The sequence below is a fragment of the Cebus imitator genome, unplaced genomic scaffold (genome assembly GCF_001604975.1).
Source record: "Cebus imitator isolate Cc_AM_T3 unplaced genomic scaffold, Cebus_imitator-1.0 Scaffold274, whole genome shotgun sequence".
NCBI classification, from domain to species: domain Eukaryota; kingdom Metazoa; phylum Chordata; class Mammalia; order Primates; family Cebidae; genus Cebus; species Cebus imitator.
Window position 1 is genome coordinate 221,023 of NW_016107589.1, and position 6,072 is coordinate 227,094.

The following is a 6,072-nucleotide window of genomic DNA, read 5'->3' on the forward strand; positions in this document are numbered from 1 at the left end:
CAAAAAAAAAAAAAAAAAAAAGTCCAAATGGGTAAATAATAAGGCAGAAACTACGGATAATTCCTAGACTCATTCCTCCTGTAAAACAAAATAACACATCCTAATTAATTTGATTTACAAATTCCGTTCCTTAAAGTAACACCCACCTGTCCAGTCTTTAAAAAATCACTTCTAACTTAACACAAACATCCACTCCACAAAATGCCTATCCTGTCCCAACAATACAATGACGTAAGCATTTCCTTCATCATAAATATAAAATGCCCCGAATTTAGTTGGAGACTTAACATATCTCGCTCTTTTCCAAATAATTGTAAATTATGTACAGAACACAGGCACACACACAAAAAAAAAATTGACCAAGATGCAGGAAGACACAAGAGGGAGTCAACCCTGGAACTGGGCCAACCGCCGCCTGCATTACTGGGAAGCCACTGCAGCCAAGCAAAGGTCAGGCATTCATTCGGGCAACATTTTTTCCAACAAGTGCTTCACACTCGCACGCACATACACGCTCCTTTAAAAGTCAACAATTAAAAAAAAAAATCTCGAATGCTGCTCCCGAAAACTAGGGCCGGAAGCGAAGTGCGTCCAACCGACAAGAAACCCAGGAAGGCTGAGTAAATCCCTGAGTCCAGGTGGACGGTCACGCCAAAAGTCCACACGGGTGTGGCACGCCTACAGCGAAGATGTCTGGGAGACGCCCGGGCTCCGGGCTCCGGGCTACGGGCTACGGCCTCCGGGTTCGCGGAGCCAGCGTCCGCGCCGCCGCCCCGCCGGGAAGACTCGGCGGGGGGGAAGGGGAGGGGGCAGGGAAGCCTCGGAACCGGACGACAATCACTTCCCCGGAAAGCGGGTCCCAGACGCGCCGCCCCACGGAAGGAAGGCGGCCGAGGGGCCCGGTGCAGGACAGGCGCGCGCGCGGAGGCCGCAGCAACAAAGTTTGGAAACCGCGAGAAAACTTTTCCAAGACGAAAGGCGGCGGCGGCACTGGGCCTGTGGCTTCTCCTCCCCAGCCGCCGCGGCCCCCCGACAACCCGAGCGCCGGGAAGTGCCGCCGGCCGCGCCCGCCCGGGCGCCAGGCTCGGACTCCGCGGGGAAAGGGACCGCCGGCCCGCCCGGAGCCCAATTCCCGGCGACGTCGCCGAAGAGACCGCGCCCCGCCAGCCCACCGGCCCGCCGCTCGCGGGGCCCAGCTTGGGACGGCCCGGCCCAAGGACCCTCTCGGCCTGGCCGGAGAGCCCGCGCCCGCGGGGAGGGAGGTGCAAAGTTACCTGCGGCGAGTAGGGCGAGCGCTGGATTCCGGAGGCCCGAAGCCGACGGCCGCTGCTTTGTCTCCCTCCAGTCCAGCTCCGAGGAGGAAATGGGCCGCCCCGCGCCCCTGCCCCCGCCCCCGCGCGGCCCCCGCCCCGGCCCCGGCCCGGGCCCCGCCCGCCCTTCCCGGCACCTCCCTCCGGCCCGCTCTTCCCGGCACCTCCCGCTGCTGCCCCGCCAGCTCTTCCCGGCCGTTACGGCCTCCGCTTAGGGACCCCACTGCGAAGAGTCTGGCAGCGCCGGCCCGGGACCCCCGAGGGAGCTCTTCCTCTCCGCAGCCCACCTCAGAATTCCTTCCTCCCCGACCCCTGGTGGGAGCTTAGGCCGGGAGTGACCCGGAGAGGAAGGAGGAGCGGTGACTCCTGGAACAGCCCGCGGGCGGGGAGGGCGGGGGGGGGGCAGGTGAGTCAAGGCTCGGCGCCCAGGTGAGGCTCGGGGCGCGGGCCCCAACACTGGCCGAGTCCCAGAGACGCGCCGCGGCGACGCAGGGTCCTGGGCACGCTCCGCTCCAGAGTGTCACAGGTGTCCCGGAGCCACAGGCTCCTGGAAAAGTGATCTAGGCCCACTCCCTGGTTTACAGAAGGAGAAGCGGAGGCCAAGGAAAGGCCCCACTGCTTCGGGACAGAGTAAAACTAGGATCTGACTCTAAGGACCTTTCATAATGTGAGGTGGAAGCGCCCTCAGAATTCACCTAACCCGTCCCCTCACTCCGCAGATGCGGACACCCGAAGCCCTCTTAATTAAGGACATTTCTCTTTTTTTCTTTCTTTCTTTTTTCTTTTTGAGACGGAGTCTCGCTCTGTCTCCCAGCCTGGAGTGCAGTGGCGCGATCTTGGCTCACTGCAACCTCCGCCTCACAGGTTCAGGCGATACTCCTGTCTCAGCCTCCGGAGTAGCTGGGACTACAGGCGCTTGCCACCACGCCCGGCTAATTTTTGTGTTTTTAGTAGAGACGGGGTTTCAGGTTGTTAGCCAAGTCTTGATCTCCTGACCTCGTGATCCGCCCGCCTCAGCCTCCCAAAGTGCTGGGATTACAGGAGTGAGCCACCGCGCCCAGCTTTTTTTTCTTTTCTTTTCTTTTCTTTTCTTCTTTTCTTTTCTTTTCTCTGTTTCTAAGACAGGGTCTTCCTCTGTCCCCTAGGCTGGTGTGCAGTGTCGTGATCACCGCTCACCGCAACCTCAAATTCCTGGACAACCGACCTTCCCACCTCAGCCTCCGGAGTAACTAGAACTACACACTCCCTCTGGTCTCAAACTCAAGGACTCAAGACATCCTCCTTAGCCTCCCAAAGTGCTGGGATTACAGGCGTGAGCCACCTTGCCGGGAGGACATTTACAAAACAAACACAGAAGAGGCACCACAGCAGATGTCCCTTACTAAGCTTGTTCCTGCCCCGCCTCCAGCTCATCCTCCCCTCCCAGCTTGTTCCCCCCACCACCACCACCGACAAACCTGAGGGACCTGACTTGTATCTCTATCCCTCTGGTCATTTAGGGAACTTTATTCTCACCTTTTCTTATTTTCTTGGTGAATACTCCAAAAACAAAAAATTACAAAGCAAAATAACACAAAAAAACAAAAAATACTACTTGCTCACTATCAGCCTCGTATAGAAAACTCTAATGCTGTTTCCCCTGCTCACGGCATAATGAACAAGATGGATTTCATTATTGGCCTATAAATCTGAAATAATGCAAGACAACAATGTCCACTGCTGGCCTTATGCAGAACAGAGAGCAGGGTGCTAGGGAGACCTGCCCTCACCATGTTTACCCTTTACTCCTTACATCTCCCTCTCCCCCAAGGGAATCCAAACTTCTGAAAAGCATGAGCTGTATCTCCTACAGCGTCCAACACATTGCCCATCCCCTAGGGAGTGCCCAGTGAACATCTGTGGGTGAAGGTGTCACTGTAATTCAAAGCACTGTGGGCCTGTGCTAGTTAAGAGATGCTGACAAAGGGCCATAAGACCATGAAGTGGGGAGATAACCACCTTTAAGCAAAAGAGGCAGTGGACCCCTTGGCTCCTGCCTGTAATCCCAGCACTTTGGTAGGCTGAGGCGGGCAGATCACAAGGTCAAGAGATTGAGACCATCCTGGCCAACATGGTGAAACCCTGTTTTTACTAAAAATATAAAAATTAGGTGGGCGTGGTGGTGGGCACCTATAGTCCCAGCTACTTGGGAGGCTGAGACAGAATTGCTTGAACCCAGGAGGTGGAGGTTGCAGTGAGCTGAGATGGTGCCACTACACTCCAGCCTGAAGACAGAGCAAGACTCCGTCTCAAAAAAAAAAAAAAAAAAAAAAAAAAGGAAAAAGTAACAAAAGAAAAATAAAAAAAAAGAAAAAAAAAAAAAAAAAAAAAAAAAAGAGAAAGCCCCCTAAAAAAAAAAAAAAAAAAAAAAAAATGCTGGGTACAGTGGCTCACGTAAGTAATCCCTAGCACTTTGGGAGGCCAAGGTGGGTGGATCATGTGAGCTCAGAAGACCAACCTGGGCAACATGACAGAGCCCCATCTCTACAAAACAAAAACAAAAAAAATAGCTGGATGTGGTGGCACCTACCTGTAGTCCCAGCTACTTGGGAGGCTAAGGTGGGAGAATCGCTTGAGCCTGGGAGGTCAAGGCTGCAGTGAACCATGATGCATCACTGCACTCCAGCCTGAGCAACACAGTGAGACTCGGTCTCAAAAAAAAAAAGGCAAAGGCAAACTCTGACAAGGTCATTCTTTTCCAACTACCCCTGTCCTGTTTCTGGCTGCAGGGTCTGTAGTCCCCTCTGCCTAGGGTGGCTTTGGCGACCCCCTACTTTACCTGGCTAACTCAGAACATAATTGATATATTTTGGACATTTGTCCCCACCCAAATCTCATGTTGAACTGTAATCCCCAGTGTTGGAGGTGGGGCTGGTGGGAGGGTGTTTGGGTCACGGAGGAGGATTCCTGACAGCTTGGTGCTGTCCTCCCAGTACTAAGGGAATTCTCATGAAATATGGTTGTTTTAAAGTGTGGCACTGACCAGGCACAGTAGCTTGTGCCTGTAATCCCAACACTTTGAGAAGCCAAGGCAGGCAGATGGCTTGAGCCCTGGAGTTTGAGACCAGCCTAAGCAGCATGGTAAAATCCCATCTCTACAAAAAATACAAAAAAAAAATTAGCCAGGCAGGCCACACACGGTGGCTCACACCTATAATCCCAGCACTTTGGGAGGCCAAGGCAGGCAGATCACCTGAGGTCAGGAGTTCAAGACCAGCCTGGTTAACCTGGTGAAAGCCCGTCTCTATTAAAAATACAAAATTAGGGCCGGGTGCGGTGACTCACACCTGTAATCCTAGCACTTTGGGAGGCCGAGGTGAGTGGATCACCTGAAGCCAGGAATTCAAGACCAGCCTGGCCATCATGGTGAAACCGCATCTTGTAAAAAAATAAATAAATGAATAAATAAAAATACAAAATTAGGCCAGGCATGGTGCACCCATCTGTAATCTCAGCTATTTGGGAGGCTGAGACAGGAGAATCACTTGAACCCAGGAAGCAGAGGTGGAATCAAGATTATACCATTGCACTCCAACCTGGGCAACAAAAGCAAAACTCTGTATCAAAAAAGAAAAGAAAGGAAAAGAAAAAATTAGCCAGGTGTGGTGGTGTGAGCCTGTAGTCCCAGCTACCTGGTGGGCTAAGGTGGGAAGATCACCTGAGCCTGGGGAGGTTGAGGCTGCAGTGAGCCATGATTGCACCACTATACTACAACCTGGGCAGTGAAGTGAGAGCCTGTCTCAAAAACAAAACAAAAGGTGTGGCACCTCAGCCCCTTCCTGCTCCTGGTTTTAGCATGCAACATGCCTGCTCCAGCTTCACCTTCCACCATGAGTAAAAAGCTCCGTGAGGCCTATCCAGAAAGCAGAGCAGATGCCCAAGACTTGCTTATATAGCCTGCAGAACCATGAGCCAATTAAACGTTTTTTCTTTTCTTTTTTTTTTGTGTGTGTGTGACAGAGTTTCACTTTTGTCACCCAGGCTGGAGTGCAGTGGAGCGATCTTGGCTCACTGCAATCTCTGCCTCCTGGATTCAAGCAATTCTCCTACCTCAGCCTTGCAAGTAGCTAGAATTACAAGTGCTCATCACCATGCTCAGCTAATTTTTGTATTTTTAATAGAGACAGAGCTTTACCATATTGGCCAGGCTGGTCTCAAACTCTTGACCTCAGGTGATACGCCTGCTTCAGCCTCCCAAAGTGCTGGGATACAGGCATAAGCCACCATGCCTGGCCCATTTTTTCTTTATAAATTACACAGTCTCAGGTATTTCTTTATAGCAATGCAAGAACAGCCTAACACAATAGTAATCAGTCAATAAGTTTTTGGATGAAGTAACAAGAAACAGAGTTAAAGGATTATGCTCCATAACTTTGCAAATTCACCACTTCACTCAGGACAAGATACTTAATTTTTAAAGCCCCTTGTTCAAAATTATTAACCGTTTTAAGACAGCTACAGCAGAGTATTAAACCAAGCATGAGCTCTTTCTTTATTATTATTATTTTATTTTTTGAGACAAAGTCTTACTCTGTCGCCAGGCTGGAGCACGGTGGCGTGAGCTCAGTTCACTGCAACCTCCACGTCCCGGGTTCAAGCAATTCTCCTGCCTGAGCCTCCTGAGTAGCTGGGACTGCAGGTACAGGCCACCACACCCAGCTAATTTTTGTATTTTTAGTAGAGACAGGGTTTCACCCTGTTGGCCCGGATAGTTTCAATCTCT

At 51.8% G+C, this 6,072-nt stretch overlaps 1 protein-coding gene across 1 annotated transcript in view; it reads right to left on the bottom strand.

Moving 5' to 3' along the window:
- The window catches only part of CTNNA1 (catenin alpha 1), a 175,551-nt gene extending 174,162 nt beyond the window's left edge, over positions 1-1,389 (bottom strand). The window contains exon 1 of the mRNA XM_017500916.2: positions 1,275-1,389. The gene's annotated coding sequence lies outside the window, so the exon portion shown is untranslated. The remainder of the gene's footprint in view (positions 1-1,274) is intronic.
- Between the last annotated feature and the right edge of the window lie 4,683 nt (positions 1,390-6,072).